Source organism: Clarias gariepinus, chromosome 15 (genome assembly GCF_024256425.1).
Source record: "Clarias gariepinus isolate MV-2021 ecotype Netherlands chromosome 15, CGAR_prim_01v2, whole genome shotgun sequence".
Classification (NCBI taxonomy): domain Eukaryota; kingdom Metazoa; phylum Chordata; class Actinopteri; order Siluriformes; family Clariidae; genus Clarias; species Clarias gariepinus.
The window spans coordinates 29,680,001-29,692,428 of NC_071114.1; positions in this window are offsets into that span (position 1 = coordinate 29,680,001).

Below are 12,428 nucleotides of genomic sequence, written 5' to 3' on the forward strand. Positions count from 1 at the left end.
AACAAAAGAACTACACTAATGATGGAAAAAGCAAACAGTCAAAAGCACACTTTTGTAACCATAAATTTTACATCCACTCTGGTTTCCTGGTGAAAAGGAAACCAGAGTGTACACGTAAACGTGTACGTTTTAACAAAACTTATCGTTTACACCAGGTGAGTAAAGCAGACTTTAGTTCTGCGGTGGACCTGATATGATCCACAATATTTTTGAACTTAAAGACACTCCTACATTTCAACCTATAGTATTAACAATGAGGCCACATTTCAATCTATGGTCTTAAGGACACACCCGTTTTCCATCTATTGTCTTAAACACTTATGTTTCCATGTATGGTCCTAAAAGACCCACCCACCCATCGATCTATAGTCATGCGGACTCTCGTGTCTCCATCTATGGTTTTAAAGACTCGCCCGTTTTTTCCATCTATTGTCTTAGACACATCTATTTTTTCATTTTTGGTCTTAAAGACACACCCACTTTTCCATCTATTGCGTGTCTTAAACACTTATGTTTCCATGTATGGTCCTAAAAGACACACCCACCCATCCATCTATGGTCATAAAGACACACCCATTTTTTTTCAATCTATCGTCTTAGACACACCCATTTTTCCATGTTCTGTCTTAAAGACACACCCACTTTTCCATCTGTTGTCTGTCTAAAACGCCCATGTTTCCATGTATGGTCATAAAAAACACACCCACCCATCCATCTATGGTCATACAGACACACCCACCTTTTTATCTACATTCTTAAGGATGCCTGTGTTTCCATCTATGGTCTTAAAGACACGCCCGTTTTTTCCATCTATTGTCTTAGACACACCCATTTTTCCATGTATGGTCTTAAAGACACGCCCACCTTTGCAAATATAGTCTTAAAGAAACATCCATTTTTACAGTCTACAGTCTCCATCTAAGGACGCACCTGTATATTCGATCTATTCTCTTAAACACTTGTTTTCATGTATGGTATTAAAGACACCCACATTTCCATATATGGTTCTACATATATGGTTTCCATCTATGGACCTACATATATGTCAATATTTCCCAACTTAACATAAACACATCCCACTTCCAGCTGCTGTCCTTTCTGTTTAGAAACATATATATATATATATATATATATATATATATATATATATATGTATGTATGTATATACACCATGCAACTTTTCTCTATCAGTAAAGTCACTGGTTTATCAGAATTGGCCCAGATCACTGCATTAAATAGGGAAATCATCTCTGCATGTTTCCAATGCTGTCCCTGTTACAGGCCCCGCCCACTCATAGTGCATATTGAGACAAATTATATAAACACTATAATCACTTCTCACGTCACCTGGCTTTCTAATAATGAATCGATCAAACATTTCAGCTTCTGTATTCTGTGTGAGACTCCACAACCCGAACCTGACATTAACATGGGCTATTTCTGAGGTTTTCTCTCTACATCTGACCTGAAATTTTTCAAAGCCTCCAACACAATAAAACCAGATACCTCAGACCTGCTCAGGATCGGCTTACTCGACACATGCAAGATTAGATCTGGGATTTAGAAACATCTTGTGTAAAGTGAGTCTGTCTCAGCCACAACCACAGGTATGATAATGATAAGGAAAGTGTTTAGTGAGTGTCTTGTCAAAACGCTTAGACCTGTAGATTTAACGTTAGAAGAATGTGGAACAAAACTCTATAGTTATTTATAAGATGATATAGTATACAAACATATATATATATATATATATATATATATATATATATATATATATATATATATATATATATTTATTTATTTATTTATTTATTTTGCCTAAAGAGACATGAATAGTACAATAAGATAGAGAACTTAAAATCAACGTGGGTGTACTACTAAGCAAAATGACTTGTAGTGACAAAAAAAAAGAGTTGATTCACCAATAGCAGTGATTCATCATAGTACAATAGCAGAATGTTCCGCTCCTGAGGTTTTTTTTATCCTTCATGTCTAAGCAGAACACAATATCATTACTCCCATATCATTTATAGATAACAGATACGTGACTTTTCATTCAGCATGTAAATTAACTTAGGCATTACACCTAAGTGTTATTGTAATATAACACATCTCAGGGGTTCGGGTTCAATTCCCACCTCGGGGTCTGTGTGCATGGAGTTTGCATGTTCTCCTCGTGCTTGGTTGGTTTCCTCTAGGTACTTCAGATTTCTACTACAGTCCAAAGACATGCAGATAAGGCTAATTATCGTTTCCAATTTACCCATAGTGTGCGAGTGTGTGTGTGTGTGTGTGCCCTGCGATGAATTGACATTTAGGGTGTACCTCGTCTCGTGCCCTGAGCCTCCTAGGCTCCAGGCTCCCCGCGACCCTGTATACAGGACAAAGCGGTATAGACAATGAGTGTGTGAGTAAGTAAGTTATAAGGAAAAGAATTACAGTACATTGCTGTTTTTATTATTATTGTTGTTGTTATTATTATTATAATTATTATTATTAATAATAATATAAAATCATTTTAATGACAAGAAGTATATTTTACCTTACTGAAAGCAAATAAAGGCCTGAACAGATTACATTTATACCCAGAGACAGCTCTGCCACTGGAAAAAATAAGTCCCTGGCTGATAAGTATGGCACTGTGATCGAAATTGTGCTGTGAGAATGGGACAGCTCATAGCCTTTTGTCGAAGGCATGTTTATTTTAATCTGCATTAATCCACTTAACTTATCATACATCTACTTTTAGGGTGTTTATCAGACACCCTTATCCAACGTGACTTTAGATTTTTTGCATGCTGAGCAGCTGTGGTTTGAGGGTGTTGCTTAACACCTCAACAGTAGGAACCATCCAAAGAAGACAGCATTCAAACATACCAGCTCACCACAAAAGTCTATGTCCATGGGTTTCCCAGATATGCACCCTTACCCAAGAACAAATCTATCCACAAAGTGCTTGACTATATAAATGTTTCCAGACCTACACAGAGACTGCTGTAGTTTTCATAATACGAGGTGGCAACAAGCAGCCAGCACCCTTTGATCAAAGTAGGCATGAATGCAGTCACTCAATAGTTTAGATATAAAAATCCCATAAAAGTTATAAAAAGTGGACTTTATTTTAACTTAAATATCTTTCTCGTTACATTGACTTTCAACAGGGACTGATGTGCAGTCACACATCCAAATGAGGATGGGTTTCCTTTTCAGTCCCGTTTCTCTTAAGGTCATCTCCGAGAGTTTTTCCTTGTCACCGCCGCCCTCTGCTTGCTCATCGGGGACAAACTGATAGTTATAGTCTATACAGTGGAACCTTGGATTGTGAGTAATTCAGTTTGTGAGTGTTCCGCAAGACAAGCAAAAATTTTTAATAAATTTCGACTTGAAAAATGAGCAAGTCTTGATTTACGAGTACCAAGTATCATCAAGTATCACGTAGCACACATGCGCTATTTGTTTTGATGCCGAACGTCACCCGATCACAACTGAGCCAATGGTTCTTCTCTCTTGCACGCTGCAGAATTGTGGGTAATCATCTCTAATGCTCAGCCCCTAAATGGCTGTAGAGCTGTGATTAATGTGGGATCACTAAGTACCTCTCATCCTTCCCCTCTGAGAGAGCGCGGCCAATCAGCTCTCTAGAGCTTCGACAGCGAAAGGTAACAGCATCACCCAGGAATCAAACTCGCGATCTCCGGATGACAGGGCGAGTACTTTACCACTCTGCCACTCGGAGGCTACTAAAGCATCTTTTATTTTGTGTTTGTATGTGTGTGTATGAATGTGGTCCTTTCTCAATTGTTAGCAAAGAGGTTAAAGACCCATTTTGTCTCTCAGCCTGCACTAATTCTGTTACACACTCTAATGGAAACACTGCTCTGTTGTGATTATTTTTAAAAGTAAAGTGCAGGTTAATTTATTTTATTTTTACTTTACAGCAGGGATTCTGTTGTGTGCGTGCAGTCTAGTGGCATTAGAGAGGTTTCTTGTTAAGTTTCCTAAAGAAACTGTGTTTCTTCATATTACTTTAGCTTTACAAATACGCACACACAAACAGCGCATGCGCACACACACACACACACACAGTGCGTGCATGCACACACACGTGGGTTTTATATATTACATCAGACACTTTGCAATTTATTTCAATTTTTTAATCTGTAAGGCTGCTTTGTGACAACGCCCACTGATAAAAGTGCTATACAGATTAGAATTAAAGGGCAGCTTGGTGATGCTGGGGTTTGATGCTGTGACCTTTCAATTAGCAGTCCAGTGCTAACCACTGAGCTACCCCATCCCACTTATTTCATTTGTAACCTTATCATTAAAATTCCTAGACAATAAAGTAGACTTGGCCAGAAAAAAAGACTTGGTAAGTACATTACAGTTTACACATGCCTGGTGGACTGATATATTTATAATTTGTCTGCATCTGTTAGGGCTAAACCTATGTGTGATTTATTTTCCCTGTAAAATCAGCAAAACCATAAATTTACAGAACTCTAGTGGACTTATTTGGAACAGGTTATGTAAAAAGTGAACTACATCATAAACGTTAACTGAACTGCACACAGCTATGAGAAAAGAGTGGGCCAAAGACTCGTATTTCTTCCTGACCTGGTGTGATTTTAATCATAGTCTTGTTGGTGGTTAATTTGGCATTTAACACAATGTTTAAAAAATAAAATGATTTAATATGTTCAATAAGTGTTTTTTTTTATTTATTTATTTAATGCATCGAATAAAAGCTAATCTAGAAAATAATCACCCTTAAAGAAAAAGATATAAAATAAAAAAGGTGCAGTGTACAGGGGAAAAAAAAATCCTAGTATTAACATCAGTTAACACCAGAGCAGTACAGAAACACCACGTCAACATGAGACAAGAGCCTCGTACCCAGAGATTTATCTTCCCGAGTGAGAGACTAAGCTGTGTTTTTCCAAACCTTTTAAACTCATCTCCAGAGAAACGTCCAGTAAAATTCTGTAGCTCAAACACACAAAGCGAGGGACGTCCAGCTGCCTGGGAACAACCTGGGAGTCTGAGGCACAAAACTCCAATCTAAACATCTTCTACCTCTTGTTCATGTTCACTACTAACGCTTATTCTTGATCATTTCTGTTTAGTTCTCATCACCTCATCCTAGTTCTTCTTATTTCTTGTTTTAATTTTTTTTCTTTTCTTTCCACCTCGTCTTCTTGGCCTCTGAATATTCAGTCACAGCTGGGAATCATTAACACACCTCTGCACAAGACAAAATTATCCAGCAGGATATTCAGCGATTTAACTGCAATAACAAGGAAATTCATTTTGGAACCATTTCAATGTCAAGCTGGATTTGATCAGTTTAACCCACAGGTTACACAACAGAGCCAAATCGTCGTGGTCAGTGGGTCAGAGAATTCGGTGATTTGATGGAAAATTTCATATTGCAGGGACAAAAACAACACGCACATCCAAAATGCATTAAATTCCAGCTGCTGTACAGAGGTTTATGCAAAATAAATGCGATAAAGCATCTGGAAACAGATAAATTCCTCCACACTCTATTCAAAGAAAAAAAAAATACTTTTATACTCTTGGTAACTAGAGTTAGAAGCCACATCGTGTTCATCTGTAGGTATTTAAAAAAAATTAAAAACACCATGTACTGGTTAGGGATAAAACATTGTGTGATGAAGCCCTTCGCATTCCCACTACACGGAAGTTGATTATTTTTCTATAACAGCATTCCAAAGTGTGCCAACATTTTTTTTTATTAAATGAAGAATGTTAGCCTACACCTTTTTTTTTTATCCAGCAACAGGTAAGCGTCCTTGTAACTAACACATTGTAGCAGCTATAAACACACATTTCCCTTAACAGCTTGTTTCTATCTTTTTGTTGTAATTAATAAAATTAAACGGCAGTTTTACTGCAAAACCACAAAAAGTATAAAGAACTTGTCAGAAAGCTCTGCTACAGCTTTACTTCTGACTGTTACAAAGCGCTGACACTGGAGACTCCTTCCATAAATGTTAAGCAGAAATCTTCACCACATGAACAATCACACAGGAATGAGTCGTTACTATAGAAATGATTATGTTTTACAATAAACAAATCAATATAAACCTGCGCTAGGGACTAAAGCTGTGACTCAGGTGCAGAATATTCATTTTATTTAATTAGCCTTTTGGGCATTGCGATTTTTCGATTCAGTAGTACTAATGTTAAATGTCTGATTTGTCACGTGCAACAGTATTTCTGTTCTGACGGGTACAAACTACAAAAACATCTACTGAAATGCTGTATTATCTGTGTTGTTGATTTTCTAAATGTGTCTTGTACAAAACAATAATCTTGACCAATTCACGTTTAAAACCCCGGCCTCCCAGGAACTCCTTTAATGGCCCAAACATGTTGAAATGACTTGGAGTGAGGTCAGGACTGTATGGGGAAAGTGGCAATAACTTCCAGCCGGGTTCTTGTAGGTGTTGGTGAATGATTGTGCTCTTCCGCAAGCTGGTGATTATCCATCTTCTGTGAATGTTAATTGGTTTTGTGTCTTTATTAAAGAGAAAATTGACCACAAGTCCCAGTTTGACATGAACACACTTTGTTTTTCATCCTGTTGAGCTACATCTCATGTGCGGCTGTGATGTCAAGAACTACTGGACTCAATTATTACCTGACAAATGTCTCTCAACTGTCTCTCTGTAGTGGATCATCCATATGCATCTCTCCTTACCTCTCTACTTCTGTTTTCTGTCATTCTCTCAATCTCTCTCTATCTCTCCATTTCTCTGTTCTTCTACAACCATCTCTTTTTCCCAATCTTTTTTCCCCATTTCTGAGGAAAAACTCGGCTTTGAGTTTGTAACTGAACGTCTGGTTTAAATTCACAGCCTGTGTTTTCTCCCCTGTTGTGGTTTTGGGTCTCTGCAGATTCACAGAGCTTTACCCCAGTGTTGAGTCGTGGTTGGCAGAGAGACAATGTTTTGAAGAGGTCCATTGGTGTCCACGGGTGAACGCTGTTTTTGACTTGTGTCTGGGTGCGATGGTTGAAAAGGTTGCCATTTTAAAGCTAAAAATTTGCTCATTATTTCCCACTGCTCAGTCACACCGTTATCAACCAGAGAAATGTGGGTGGAGCTAAAATCCGAGCAGATCACAAATTGGTCGAATGTTATCAAAAAAAATTTGATTGACATGCCCAAAATTAGTGAACAAACGGCATCATGAAGTTAAGGAACACACCAGACAGGTCAGGAATAAAGTTGTGGAGAAGTTTAAAGCAGGGTTAGGTTATAAAAAAATATCCAAAGCTGTCAATAAAATATGTGCCACTTTGTGAAGGTCTATCTGATGAAATCCCAATAAAATACATTGATGTTTGTGGTTGTAACGTGACAAAATTTGGTTCAAGGTGTATGAATACTTTTGCAGGGTACTGTAGCTATTCTCTGGGTTAAGTAAAAGTTTTGGCACCTTCGTTCTATCTAAGGTAAACACCCAGATTAAAATTTGCATAAAAAAAAAAAACATATATACCTCTATTATATCTAATTTTTAACCTTTTAAAAGTCAGAAAACAGACTCTTGAAACTTGATCATGGTTGAAGATACTGTAGATTTGGACTGAGGTTAGGAACCATATGCCAGTTTATTGTAAAAGCTCTATATTTGTGAGACCGAGTAAATCCCTGGCAGGTGCTGGCAGGACGAGTGCCACAAGCCATGCCCAATGTGGAGATTCCAGCTCGTATGCCAGCACTTTGTTTAAATGAAAGAAGTCTCAGGCGCCAAAGTCGCCGAGGAAAGCGGGAAGCGCTCCATGTAGGACAAACCCACATTACGGGACGCTCTGCACTGAGACAAAGTGCTGTTGTAAGCAAATCTAAACTATCCAAACTTTAGATTTTCACAGACTGAACAGAGGTCAGCTGGAGCAGACATGGCTTTCGCTCTACCATACAATTCCATTCCATAGCACCCAGCCCCACAACCAGATGACACCTACAAGTTCCCACAAGCTCAGAATGTCTCAAACCACAAGTTTTTTTTTTGTTGTTTTCTTTTCTTCCCCCCACCAAATTTTGGCTCATAAAAAAGCATACTTATAGAGTACCAAGTAGCAGAGCGACATTTGAGGGCTGTGTTGGGCTTCTCCATCTGGTCATGACATTTCAAAGCATTTATCATCCTAATTACTCATCTGAAACAGTATAAGCACACTTCTGAGAGTTCTGGGTGGAGAAAGTCTCCCTCGAAGAATCTTTAAAAAGCCCCACAGTTCCTTCTACCGTAACTTCGTCATAAATGACGCAAAAGAATTATTGCAAAACACGTCCATCAAATTACAGTCAGGAGCAAAACAAAATAAGAGGCGCAATATGAGAAGTTTAGTTTAAAAAATAAAACTATTTACAACTTTTAGATAATGACTGAATAAGAATAGAGAAAACAGACATCAAGAAAAATATGCAGGGGATGGGACCTGAGACACAGTCAAACTGTGAGAACCTAAAAGCAAAATTAATAGCGTCGAAAAAATGGAGCAAAATTTGCTCTTTCGTGTTTCGATCAGATGACATTTGTATTAAAATTTTCTCAATTCTGGGCAACCTACACACGACCCTTACATCCATATGTGGTTCTTCTACAAAGCTGGAGGTACACGATAACATAAATACAAAAAATGTGTGTGCTGTAGCATTATTTACAATTTCCCTTCATTGGAGCCAAGAGACGCATGGGTTCCAGCATGATGATGTTCCTGTGAGATCCACAAAGCCAGCTGCATGAAGACATGGTGTGTTAGGATTTAAAGAACAGGGAAGAACTCGAGTGTCCTGCACAGCACCTTAAGAGAACTCAACCCTCACTTTGAGATGAACTGGAATTGAAACTGGAGCCTCTTCAACTTTCCAACATCAGTTCTTAAGCTCAGTGGTGTTGTATCCAAATGAATACAAATTCACACACCCACGACCTGATATCAAGTGAACGTCCTTCTCAGGAAAATGGAGCTCATGACAACATAAGAGGGAAAATTCGCTTTAATATACAAGTGTTTTGATATATAAGCACCAAGATTCTGGAACGAATTATGCTCGTAATCCAAGGTTCCACTGTATTTAAAAATGTAAAAGTGAAAGAAATCCTTAAGTATGGCTTTGTACATTGTCTACTACATGAGACCTCATAAAATTTTGTAAACATGAAGTTGTTGATGGTTAGCGTTCAATGTGAGGCTGAAATCAAATCAGATTTTTTCTTTAAGAAATTATAAATGGAGTTACAGGTGATCCATTTCAGTTACTAGACTACAGAGACAAAACAAACAACTCGAGTGACAGTTCACTTTCTAGCATGATGTTAAGGGGGCTAGAAACTGCGTGGGAATTGGTGAGAAGGGGAAAAAAGGCAGAATTAGGGCAGGACAAACCCTCTGTGACATCACCCATAGGTTTTCTAAAGAGCAGTTTTAAAGCTCAAATGTGGGAGCTCTGGTCATCACCATCTTGGCGGGAGTCCAACCCCGCGGTTAATCCATCAATATGCAAATGGCGGAACGAACAGAACCTGGCTGTTGGTTGGAAGGGGGCTAACATTAATTTATATTTCAATATTACTTTGCATTTGATGCACAACAGACAGCTATTGATGTGGCCCTTAATCTATACATATAATAAAACTGTAAAGTTGTCGGCTGTACATTAAAGATATTTGAGGAAAAAAAATTGTGGGATGCAAGAGGAGTAATAGAACACATCAGGGTGGTTTTTATAAATTTTGTGTGTCTGTTTGTGCACGCATCACATAAAACCTCCTGAAGAATCACAATCGGCCCACGGGAAGAGAAGATATGCTACTTACTATTTTTTTTTTTAAAAAAGCTACTTTCATTACCACAGATGGGACTAGACATACTCTAAACTTGCTAATAACTAATGCGTTTTTAAAACGAGTGTGCAACTGAAATCTACTTAATAAACGCAATCTTACACCTTCATTCCGGTGTGAGACACATTTACAATTTTTATTAAATGTGATAAACTAATGTCTGAAACCCAAAAAAAAAAACAGGCAAATTCTCGAATTTAACTTCTGGACATACGCATTTTGCACTGATTGTAAGATATTGGTTAATTCCAGCATTCACATTTTTTTTTAAATCTGGAGGTTTATTCTCAGCCGACCACCCAAGGCCGCAAAATTAGTTTAAAGATCCGCTCAAGGCTATAAAAGCACACTGGAGTCTGCCGCAAGCTTAAAGAGAAACATTCTGCATCTTTAGGTGGTCCAACTGAGGCTGTAAGTTCTCAGGACCGAGTTCGGAAAACTAACTTTGTGTGACATTAAGTAGTTGAACATATAGTGTAGTGGGAGAACTGAGAAGAGAGACGTAGAGCCAACGGCTTATCGTCGGACGAGCAGACAGGCAGACAAGCCGCAAAAAAAAAAACACGACAGAGTCGGGTCAATAGTGGGGAAAGTATGGCAGGCATGTTAAACAGTGCAGCGAGTGCGCCCGCAATCCGATACCCTTACAACGCTTGCCAGCACGGACAGAGAAGATCGGGTCCTCCTTTATTTCATGTTTGCTTTTCAGTTATACAGCACACATTCCTCACCACAGGAGGCCCAGAGCCAAGAGGGGCGGAAAGACCGCATTGTTCAAATACAGTAGCCTTTTTGTTGTTTGGTTTTCTTTTTTATTATGAAAGCCCAACTCAGACTTTGTACTAAACTACAGCCAAAAACAGCTTTGTCACAGTTTTTTTTTTTATTTGAAAATTTAACAACAGGGGAAACAAACAAAACAAAAACAAACGGGTTGAGGGGGGGAAGCTGAAAGCTGAGGTGAGACAAATACGCTGTATTTTAGCTCGATTTCCCGACACACACACAGTGTTAGGAAGCACAAACCAAATAAAAGAGACTTTTTGTTTTTAAGCGTCAGGACATTTCTGACATTTATACTGAGAAAAAAAATTCAACATAAAGAATTCTGATGAACCTGGTTACGAAATCCATTTTCCAAAAATAATAAGTAAAAATACTGACAGTGCAATAGTAGTAACAAAATCAGTACATCTAAACCAACAATAAGAAGAATTTTAGCTTTTCATGAAGTTCATTTAACATGATAAACCTTTTAAAATTAGGGATGATTTAAAATGCTGATTAAGAACTCAAGGCCAAAATTTCATACCACATTCATGAGAAGCAACAGCATCAGATACAGGTTCTGCGTACTTTGGTTTTCGTTTCGGGAAACGCTCGTCTCTGTCTGTAGATCGTTAGGTGGGGACAAAAAAAAAAGAAAGAAAAACCTAATGCTCGCAGAAATGGAAAAAAAAAATCTGACAAATATCCATGCTGTCGGATCATTTCTGAAAAAAAAATTCTTTCATTAAAATGATTTTAATAAGAGTATGTAAGTATGTATCTGGTGTGACATGTCTCAGGACGTCCCCCCCACAAAAAAAAAAAAAAAGGCGGAGCTGCTCTGGGAAACTTGTTAGCAGCTGTGTGTTTATACAAGTGTGTTTGCAATTATTTGATAAAAGTGGTGCTCGTCGAAGAGGCTAAAGTTGCTCAAGGAGATGCTACAAGTTGGAGAAAACACTGAAGAACATGTAAAAAAGTATGAGATGCTGCACTCGCATCAGGGATGGACAAATCACAAGCAGATCGAGACAACAAAAAGGAAAAAGTATATTATTTATTTTAAAAATAAAAAATAAATTTTTAACACACTACACCTTACTGTCGTTTGCATAAGAAACCTGATGTTTTCGATGTTGAAACATATGCAATGCTAGTTACAATAACGTGCTAATCGATAGTAAACCCACCACCTGCTGCGCTACGTTCATCAGCTTATAAGCAACTTACGGTTACCTTCTTGAACAATCCAAATTTATTAGTATACACAAACGACAGTTTTTCTTTAATTTTTTTTTTTTTTTTTTTTTTTTTATGCACAAATATGAGAAAACACCAATTTCGCAATGTACACAATGTGAGCACGCAGTTATTTTGAATAATTATCGATCTGGTATTTGGAACTTCTTTTTTTGACTTTTTGCTTAGCGATTATTAGTGTAACAAGCGAAGTGTGCATTGAAATTTAATTCCCACAACAAACAAACAAAAAAAAACTGATGAAACCTCAGTACAAGCGGTAATCTTTAGTTCTGTAGGAACGGAAGACTAACTAAACTTGAATATTATGTTGTCGAAGCCGTGTTACGCAATCACATGCATTTTCAGTGCTTACTCTTTAAGAACTTTAGTAATTAGCTGAATATTTTCTGAATACCATCTTCATCAACCAGGTTTCAGGGAAAAACAATACTTCCTGATTTGTCCATCCCTAATTAAGACTGATTTATAACATCTCTGTTTTAAAGGATGGTTGTTGTTTTTTTGTTTTTGTT